Consider the following 11,447-nt stretch of genomic DNA (forward strand, 5'->3'; position numbering starts at 1 on the left):
AGTAGTTATTTTCATTTGCATTTTCCTAACGATTACTAATGTTGAACATCTTTTCATGTGTTTGCTAACCTATTGCATATCATCTTTGCAGAAATCTTTCAAGTTATTTTTCCCAATTTAAGTTTATTGTTTTGTGTTTTTTATATACTCTGTATACCATATTATTAGATATATAACATGTAAATATTTTATCTCATTTTATAGAGGAGACATAAATATTTTATGAGACATAAATCTATTAAATGAGACAAAATATTTCCAAATATTTATCTACTTACTTTTTAATTTTTTTGATGCAGCAAAGTTTTTAATTTTGAGGTTCAATTTTATTATTATTTACTCATGCTTTTGGTGTCATAACTAATAATTTAATGCCAAACTCAAGGACATAAAGATTTTATTCTTCATATATTATCCTATGTTTAATTCTTAATTGTATAGTTTTAGCTGTTACATCTAGGTTTTTGAGCCACCTTAATATAAGAAACAGGTATGATGTCATTCTTTTACATAAAGTTATTTTCTTCCAGCACCATTTCTAGAAGTGCCAATGCCCAATCAAATTATCTTAGGCACCTTTATTGAAAATCAATTAGGCATAGAGAGACAAGTTTGTCCTGCATTATCAATTCTATTAAATTGATTTATATGACTATTTTTATTCTATTGCACTATTTCAATTCCTGGCTTGTAGTAGGTGTTGAAATCAAGCAGTTTGAGTCTTTCAACTTGATTATTCGGGATTCCTTGCAAATCTATATAATTCTGAGGATGGGCTTTTCCATTTTTGCATTAAAAGCCTTTAGATTTTAAATAACATATTTTATGAATATGGGATATCTTTCCATTTACTTAAGGACTTCTTTAATTTTTTTCAGCACCGTTTGTAGTTTTCAGCGTACAAGTCATTAACCTCTGTGAAATTTATTTGAGTATATGTTATTCTCAAAACATTGCAACTAAAATTATTTTCTAAATTTTCAATTTTGAAAATTTTCACAAATTTCATTGCTGGTATATAAAGACAGAAATACCTGTTATATGGTAATGTCATATCTTTTTCTGGCCTAACTCCTAGGGCTTGTGTGTCTCATAAAACACCTGTATGTCTTGTAAAAAGTAAAAATGGGTGTCCTTTACAGGAGGCTCCTCTGGCGATTGAGAGGGAGAGGGCAGGAGAATGATAACAATTTTTCTAGTTACATTTTCATTTATTGCACTAATGGTAATTCTTATAAAAGAATGTAGTGTTTGTGTAATTTTAAAACTTGAAAATCAGTAAAATACTCAAAAAATAAAGAGATTTTCTTGCTCTTAACCTCAGAGGAAGACTGTTGTTCAAGTATGTTAATTGTGCTTTTTACATTTTTTAAAAATTGTTACTACACAGTAGGTGTATATATTTATGGGGTACATGAGATGTTTTGATATAGGCATGCAATTCACAGGGTGCCTACAGTTAGCTGTAACTTAAATGTTAACTGTGTTTTATAAATGCTCCTGACCAAGCATGATGGCTCATGTCTACAATCCCAGGATTTGGGGAGGCTGAGGTAGGATTATCACTTGATTATAGGAGTTTTGAGACAAGCGTGGGCAACAAAAATGAGAGCCAGTCATGGTGGTGCATGCATGTAGTCCCAGTTACATGAGAGGCTGGGCAGGAGGATTGTTTGAGCCCAGGAGATCAAGGCTGCAGTGAGGCATGTTTGAGGAAGCGTTTATCATGTTAAGAAAGTTCCTATGTTCCCCTTACTTCTAGTTTTGAGTGTTTTAGTCGTGGAAGGATAGCACTTTAAAATGATTTTCTGAATCAATCTTACGATCATGAAGTTTATTTGTTTTTATCAGAGTAATGTTTTATAGAATGAGGTTGGAAGTCTTCACTCCTTTTCTATTTTTTGGACATTGAAGCTACCTAGTCTCAGTTTGTGTAAGGTGTATTTTTTGTTTCTTTGTGTGTGTTTCTGTGAGAAAGGGTCTCACTCTGTCACCCAGGCTGGAGTGCAGCAGTGGTGTCATCTCAGAGTACTGCAGCCTCATTCTCCCACGCTGAAGAGATCCACCCGCCTCAGCCTCACAAAGGGCAGGGATTATAAACATGAGCCATGGGGCCCAGAAGTGTGAGTATTTTGATTACTAATTCAGTCTGTTTCCTATGTCTCTGTTACAGATTTTCTGTGCTAGACTTTGTGGCAATTCCTCAAGGATCTAGAACTAGAAGTATCATTTGATTCAGCAATCCCATTACTGGGTATATAACCAAAAGATCATAAATTATGCTACAATAAAGACTCATGCACACATATGTTTATTGTGGCACTGTTCACAATAGCAAATACTTGGAACCAACCCAAGTGTCCATCAATGATAGACTGGATAAAGAAAATTTGGCACATACCATTCAGGACACAGGCATGGGCAAAGACTTCATGTCTAAAACACCAAAAGGAATGGCAACAAAAGTCAAAATTGTCAAATGGAATCTAATTCAACTACAGAGCTTCTGCACAGTGAAAGAAACTATCCTAAGAGTGAACAGGCAATGTACAGAATGGGAGAAAACTTTTGCAAGCTACCCATCTGACAAAAGTCTAATATCTAGAATCTACAAGAAACTTAAACAAATTTACAGGTAAAGACAACCCAAACAACCCCATCAAAAAGTGGGCAAACGATATAAACAGACATTTCTCAAAAGAAGACATTTAGTCAGCCAAAAAACATGAAAAAAAAGTTCATCATCACTGGTGATTAGAGAAAGGAAAATCAAAAACACAATGAGATGCCATCTCATGTTTAGAATGGTAAATATTAAAAAGTCAGGAAACAGCAGATGCTGGCAAGGCTGTGGAAAAATAGAAATACTTTTACGCTGTTGGTGAGAGTGTAAATTAGTTCATCCAGTGTGGCAATTTCTCAAGGATCTAGATGCAGAAATATCATTTGACCCAGCAATCCCTATTACTGGGTATGTATCCAAAGGATCATAAATCATTCTGCTATAAAGACACATGCACACTTACGTTTACTGCAGCCCTATTTACAATAGCAAAGCCTTGGAACCAACCCAAATGCCCATCAGTGATAGACTGGATAAAGAAAATGTAGCACATATATACACTGGAATACTATGCAGCCATGAAAAAGAATGAGTTCATGTCCTTTGTAGGGACATGGATGAAGCTGGAAACCATTATTCTCAGCAAACTAACACAACAATAGAAAACCAAGGCCAGGCACAGTGGCTCATGCCTGTAATTCCAGCACTTGGGGAGGCCGAGGCAGGTGGATCACCTGTGGTCAAGAGAGCGAGACCATCCTAATCAACATGGTGAGACTCTGTCTCTACTAAAAATACAGAAATTAGCTGTGCATTGTGATGCGGACCCGATAGTCCCAGCCACTCGGGAGGCTGAGACAGAGTAATTGCTTGAACTTGAGCAGAGTTTGCAGTGAGCTGAGATCGTGCCACTGAATGCCTGGTGACACAGTGAGACTCCACCTCGGATAAAAAGGGAGGGACGGGAAAAAGAAGGAGGAAGGGGAAGGGGTTCTCACTCATAAGTGGGAGTTGAACAATGCGAACACACGGACACGGAAGGAACATCATACTCCAGAGCCTGTCAGGGGATGGGGGGCTAGAGGAGGGATAGTATTAGGAGAAATACCTAATGTTGATGTAGGTTGATGGGTGCAACAAACCACTATGCCACATGTATACCTATGTAACTAACCTGCACATTCTGCACATGTACCCCACAACTTAAAATATGTAAAAAAGAATGTATACATTTCATCTAAGTTATCTAATTTATTGGTATACAATTGTTCAAAGTATTTTCTGTTTTGAGACAGCATCTCCCTCTGTTGCCCCCCGCTGAAGTGCACTGTCAGGATCACGACTCACTGTAGCCTCTAAATACTGGGCTCAGGGGATCCTGCCTCAGCCACCCAGGTAGCTGGGACTACAAGCATCCATCACCACTGGCTAATTTTGTATTTTTTGTAGAGACAGGGATTTGCCATATTACCCAGGCTGGTCTTGAACTCCTGAACTCGTGATCCACTCGCCTCACCATCCCAAAGTGCTAGGATTACAGGTGTGAGCCACCACACCTGGCTCCATAGTATTTTCTTAAAGCCATTTTTATTGTGGAGTAGTAATGTCCCCACGTTCATTTCTGATTTTACTTATTTACATCTTCTTTCATTTTCGGGAAGTTCAGTTAAAGGTTTGACAACTTTGATCTTTTTCCAAGAAGGAACCATTGATTTCATAGATGCTTTTATTTTTATATTATCTGCTTCACATATCTATACCCTAATATTTATTTCCTTCCTCTGGTAGCTAGTAGTTTGCTTTTTCCATTTTCCTTAAGGTATGAACATGCTATTAATTGAAGATCTTTCTCATCTTATAATGTATTTACAAATATTCATTGCTCTTTCCTTTTACTACACTAACAAATTTCGTTATCTTGTTCATGTTTAAATTAAGCTCGTTATGTTCTTATTTCATTCACGTTGTTAAAGCCAGTAAGCTACACTAGTAATGTGGTGCTGCTGTCTCCACAACTATTGCCAAGGTGGATGATGTGGGATAGTAGGCAGATAGTCAAATGCCACCATCCCTAGAGAGCTTTAGCAGTCTCTTCATTCTAAACTAAGTGGTGCCCTAGGGTCTCTGTTTGTATTAGATTCCAGAGTTCAAAAGAGTTGAAGTTTTTGCCTATTTAATGGCTGTTTCAATGAAACTGATTCTTAGCTCTCCCTATTTCTATTTTCCCCTATTTCTATTTTCCATGACATTACTTCTTGATCTTTTAAAAGTGCCTCAACTTGCTTTCCTTCAGGGTTGTCTAGAATAGCAGTCCCCAACTTTTCTGGCAGCAGGGATGGGTTTCATGGAAGACATTTTTTCCACAGACAGGGCAGTTGAGGGGCTGGAGGCAGGAGGATGGTTTGGGGATGGTTCAATGTATAATATTTATTTTCCACTTTATTTCTATTATGACATTGTAATACATAATAAAACAATTATACAACTCACCATAATATAGAATCAGTGGGACCCCTGAGCTTGTTTTCCTGCAACTAGACAGTCCCATTTGGGGGGACAGAATATCAAGCATTAGATTCTTGTACGGAGCATGCGAGACAGATCACTCACATGCATAATGCACAGCAGGGTTAGTGTTCCAATGAGAATCTAATGTTGCTGTTGATCTTACAGGAGGTGGAGTTCAGGCAGTAATGCCAGCAACAGGGAGTGGCTGTAAAAGAGATGAAGCTTCACTTGCTCACCTGCTGCTCACCTCCTGCTATGCATCCTGGTTCCTAACAGGCCATGATCACTACCAGTTGGGAGTTTGGAACCCCTGGTCTAGAAGTAAAAGCTATTTAATTGTTTACATAATGTTATATTAACTTTTACTCACCCATGACTAATTTGATAATAAGACACTGAAATTCTTTATACAAGTATCACCTGCTGCTTATATCTATTCAGTTCCAAGTAAATTTGGATAGACTAAGGTTAACCGATAGTAGAAAAATTCTTGGGTATTGCGATTCTTAAAAGTCTTGCCAGAAGTTAAACTAGAGAAATCTTAAAGTCACCTACTATAAAGGGCAGTTTGGGAGTGGCCATGCTAACACTGATTTGACTGAATGAAATTATTTTGCCAACTAACCAACATGGTAATGCATATTTAAATTGTCTATTAACTACATTTTAAGATTTGAGAAACACAACTTTTTCCCAACAGTTTCTTTTTTGAAACTTGACTTTAAACAGTCAAGGTGACATTCCTAATAAAGAAATACACAAGGCTACTATATTAACCATTATATCTTATTAAGTATGAACAAAGTTGAATAGATAAATAGATTCATATAGTTAATAAAAAAAAAAAAATACAGAAGTTCTGAAAAGCAAAAGAGATCTAATTGCCGTCTTAACAAAATCCTATCCTTAAAAAAGAGGTGAAGAATTAAAAACAAAGCAGTGTGTTTACAGATGTATCTTTTTTTACCACATTATTTTCATTTACAGTTTGGAAACAGGTAGATAATTCTGCAACATACATAAGTGAACTGTGATTATCAGTTGTAATAAAACATTCCATTAACTTAGAAATAATTGGTCCTCATTATCAAGAAATTGTATTAATACACATCTGAAGATGACATATCTGTCATTCTATATTCATGTTTTTTCTATAGTCTTGGAATTCCCTGCACTATACATATTCAATCAGAATGATACACAAAACAATTTAAGTGATCTGAACATTTAATACATTTTCTTGGTCAGCTACAGTGTCCAGAAACAGGGCTGAAAAACAGGGTCAGGATTCCATACATTTTATGGACTGGTTCAAACGCTGCCAGACTTAGCAAACAGGGAGTTTTGGCAACTCCTATTCTAGAACACTGCAGATATCTGGCATGCCACAGAGCCATTTACAAAGGAATTCGCAAAGGGGTTCCCCTTTGCGTTTTGTTTGTTGTTTCCACTGCTAGCCAGAGGAATAATTCTGAAACGAATAGCAAATTCAAAATACCAATCCAATCTTCTTAATTACTGTGTTATAACACAGGATATCTAACAATAAACAGTATGCCAAAAACAACAGACAAGTTCTGTCAAACACATTGCTTTCTCCCCAAAATTAACCTTTTACACCAAAACAAGTACCTACAAAGAAGTCTCACAGCTAAGAAATTGCCGCCTTAGTATAACATTAAGAGCTTACATCAAGAAGAGTTCTGAAAAATATGACTGCTGTATTAACTTAGGGTATATAAGGTATCTTCATCTCTGAAAGAAGTGGGTCCAGTATTTGGTTTTGTAGCGAATGAGAATATTTATAAAAAGCTGGGGGATAAGCGGGGAAGGTGAGTATTTTGTTTTGCTAATTTTGGCAAAGTAATAAATCTTCAATTTATGTTTAACTTATTCACTCTGCTATCTGCCCCCTTGATTATCATAGTCATAGGGTAGTGTTATGTTAGACTCACAATGCCAGACTTTTCCTAATTGCCATATTCAAGTACTGGGAAAATTTCCATTTTCTACTCTGTTAGACCACAAATCTGATGAGAGAATATATGTAAAAACTATTTAGCTATATGAGAAACTGAAATAAAAGAAAATAAGGAATAAAGAGTTCAGAATTTTCCATGCCAAAGTGGCAGACAATTAGATATGTTTTTTTTTTTACTTTAAACATAATTGTATACCTGACATAAAGCGAACAATTTTCAGTTTCATAAACATTAACCTATTTGGTCTAATAACTTCTGCATATGCTACTGTTTGGTTTTTCTTACATCATGTACATTTAAATGATATATATATATATATTTATAAATATATTCTGCCAATTTTGAGGATTCAAGGTTTACAGTCACATCAATTTGGCAATTCAATATAATATGGTTAAAAAACTGATTGAATCAAATATGCCATGTTTGGGTTCCTTAATCCATTGAAGTTTTTATTTGTCATATTAATGATGTGGACAATATTAATCAGTTCATATTTTTTCTTTTACATAATGTATTATGGGCCTCCAGAGTTTTAAAATGGTATTTGATTTCAACACTTAGGAAACCATTATAAAAAAAGTCTCAAATTAAGGTAATGGAAACACAAACATACATTTTGAAAGTACAAGGCAATGGAAAACATGCGTTCCAAATAAAGGGGGAAAATAAGGCAGATGTGCAACATATGTTTGGGGAATTGGTAGAAGCTTTCTGTACCACACAGTCCAGTGGTTCTAAAAAACTACAGATATGGCAGAAAAGTAGAGGAAATTTTCATACAAAACCAAATAGTTACCCAATAAAGAGAATATGTACACAAAATATATCCATTCAGTACAATGATCATACTTCATCTTAACAATGCCTAGAGATCACCGTGAAGAGGGCTTGGTAGCAATTTCGCTTCATCATTCCTTTGGGGTCAGCCTCTCCAATGTGGACTCCCTGGCCACTCTTTTAGAGGAAGTGTTCAGCAATATTGGAAGAAATCCAGGTCAGCACAGGAAAGTATTAGCAGGCAGCTGCTAAATCTGGCATCAGCTACTTTCACAGAGGCCTGCCCTTTCCAGAAAATTCACTTTCTCACTGAGTTCATTCCTTTCCATTTGAAGAGCTTTGTACAGCTTTCTAATCGCTCGCAATTTTATTTTGAAAAACCTTACAGATTTCATCACGAGATAGCTTTTCTGTAAAGAAAAAAAGATTATGTAGCCTTACAAGATATCGATTAGTTACTGTATCCAAAATTTGAAGTAAATTCAGCGCATAAATAACCAATAATAGTTGCTTTGTATTCATGTCTACACCTCCAGCCTATAACCTAGTGCTATGTTAAAATATTAAAATTGCGTTATGCAATGCAATAAACTAATATGCTCCTGTTATTTTCTGTAAAGTAACCAATAATGGAGCTTTGACTTCAAGTAAATTAAGTTGACTTAGTGAAGTATGAAGAAAATGAAGGCTATTTAATCAAAAATGTGATGGCGTAAGTTTTCTATAGAAGCAAGATAATGTTATAATTTGTTAATTGCTTTTATATAAAATAACTCACCAGGGAATGCATAGCTGCTTGCTTTCTGAAAAAAAAAATTCTAAGTGATAACTGTCCCAATTTAACTAGGATATTAAATAGAAGCCATATTATGTTTTTTTTCTATCGTCCTAAATAAGCTCCTTAGTAAAAAGAGGGCTAAAATAATATATAGAACGACCATAAAAACAAAAATCTATCCAACTATTAAGGGAAGACGCATTTTTATCTGCTTGAAGTTTTTCCTAGCCAATAACAAAAGTTTTGTCATTTTATGTCATTAATAAGAAGTCTAATAGGATGAATGAGTAGAGTCTGTAATTGTGAAATCTAACTGAATCAATTCATTATATAGGGTTATAAGACGCTACCATTAAATGATAATTATTCTATACAATATTTAAGAGCTCGGTAAATACTTGAGAAAATGTTTAAAAAATGCCAGCAGTAAGAGTTCATTAAAGGTATTTTTACATGGGTTTTTCTTCCTTTCTACCCTTTCTGAGAAAAGCATGCTCCAACATTTTCTTATGAAATGTTATAATTAGTCCAATCAAGTTTACAAAATAAAACTTAAGTGACTGCAAATGGTATGCGTCTCTGATATATTTAAAGCAAACTTGGTAAAATGTACTTAGTTGCCTTTGGAAATGAATAAATCAAGGTAGAAAAGCAACTGAAGTACTAATTAATGCTCTCAGGAGAAAATCTGAATAAAGCTATCTTTTCTAAATGTAGAACAAGTGACTGTCAAAGTCATAGAATCTGAATTAGGAATATCAGCATCGCTTGAATATCTAGAAATGCAAATTCCTGGGCAACACCAGAATCTAATGAAGCAAAAAGCTTCATTACAGGGAAGTTGGTTTGATAAGACTGAGTTTGTGTAACCTCAACTTTGCTATATAGGAAAGCAAAATCTTGATACAATAAAGTTTTCTACAACAAAACTCTGAGATAATAACTTTGTTGAGGCAAAGAAGTTAATCATATGAAAGAAAATCTAACTCGCTGCACGAAAGTATATAAATAAAACTTGTAATTGTCAGGTACACATTCTGAAGGTAAAGACACACTTTCAGAGGCTATTTAGTTAAGGCTAAATAATGACTTAGTCTTCATAATGAAATAAGTAAGTACCCATTATTTTGTCATGTAACACCTTCTTACCTCTTCAGCCATTTGCAGAAGTATTTTATTATTATTTTCCCATTTGGTACACCATATTACCATTTCTTTTTCCAGTTTTTTAATTCTCTTTGTCAGCTGTGAATCAACATAATCATAAATTTAAATTCTAAGTTTCATTTCCTGATCCACCACAGAAATCACTTTACAATGTTCTTCCCTTCCTTCATCACTGTACTCTTCTCAACCAGCTGATATCTGTGCTGTCTTTATAAGAGTTTAAGTGGTATTCGTCTTTTGTTAGTAAAGCTTATCTCAGAAGCTCCTATGGTAAAAGCAGCAGTAACCAAAGCAGAAGTTTCACATTAAAATAAAACAAATTTGTTGTCCTTAATTTCACAGGAATGAGCACATGGTAGGTGGACTCTCTCAGTTAACACTAGTGTAGTTTAGCTCAGCTGTGAACAGTAGAGCTGAGACCTCCTACTCCCGAAGTATATGAAAAGATGTCCATGAGTTTTCTGGAGAAATGATAAACTACCCATCAGATTATTTTATATACTCTCAGCCCCAAAGTAGCTTAAGAATCTGAAAGCAAATCAGTGTAAGAACTAGAGGTAGTATAATTTAGGTAAGTAATCAGGAAAGAGATATTAACATTTCTGAATCCTTAGTTTCATTTATCCTTTCAATTCACAAGATTGCTTTATTTCACATTTTGCTAAAGACCAAAATGGTCCAAAAATAAGGGGAGGAAGAACCTATACTATAAGAACCAAATCCCCAGAAACTCAGGATAAACTTTAGGTATATCCTTTATACCTCAGGATAAACTTTAGGTAATGTTAAGGAGAATAAGGATAAGATAGAACTAATGTCCTGTGCTTTGGTTAACACACAAAACTGTATCACAAGTCAAACTCATACAAAACCCATGGGAAGAGCTCTGGAAGATCTGTTAGGTGCTGAACTACAGTGATCTTTACAACTATCAAGAAAAGGACTTAAACTCTATTCTGCTTCAACAGTGAGCATATGCTACAGTCCATCTAACATTTTCACTGTGCCTAACAGTTCCGCTTCCACTGGAGTCACAACTGAAAGGATAGGCAGGCAGAACTAATCTGTTACTCAATGAATTCTCCAAATTACTAAGTCTAAAAAGTAATGAAGATAGTAATTTGAGTATTTTACACAACCAAGCATTGACTGAAGTATATTAGATGTTTCTGCTCTTTTTATTTTTAACCATGAGAAAAGAAAGACATGGAAAGATGTGTTATGGAAACTACTTGTTATATGGTCATCTATAGCACAAAAAGTATTAGCTCAAATCTGACTAAACTCAACTACATAAGATCTAATAATAATCAAGACTAACATATACTGAATGCTTATGAATTTCCCAGACATAACTACTGTACTATTCCCAATCAGCACATTTTTTAAAAATCTCAACTTAAATAGGGAAATGCCAAGGTAAGTGACTCACCCTAAGGAAGTCACAAAGTGCAAGTTAGAGATATCAGTTTCAGAGTTCATGTTCCAAACCACAGTGCTATCTGTTTATTTAGGGAGACAGATAATTCTGCTCTTTAAAATTGCTATTTTAGCCTGGAATAATCCAGAACATTTTTCTACACCTAATTTTAAAAACCAGTTTAAATTTTGTATTAAGAATACATCTTGTATACTGTGTGAATATATATATATATATATATATATATAG

Source organism: Rhinopithecus bieti, unplaced genomic scaffold (genome assembly GCF_001698545.2).
Source record: "Rhinopithecus bieti isolate Rb0 unplaced genomic scaffold, ASM169854v2 scaffold_24493, whole genome shotgun sequence".
NCBI classification, from domain to species: Eukaryota; Metazoa; Chordata; class Mammalia; order Primates; family Cercopithecidae; genus Rhinopithecus; species Rhinopithecus bieti.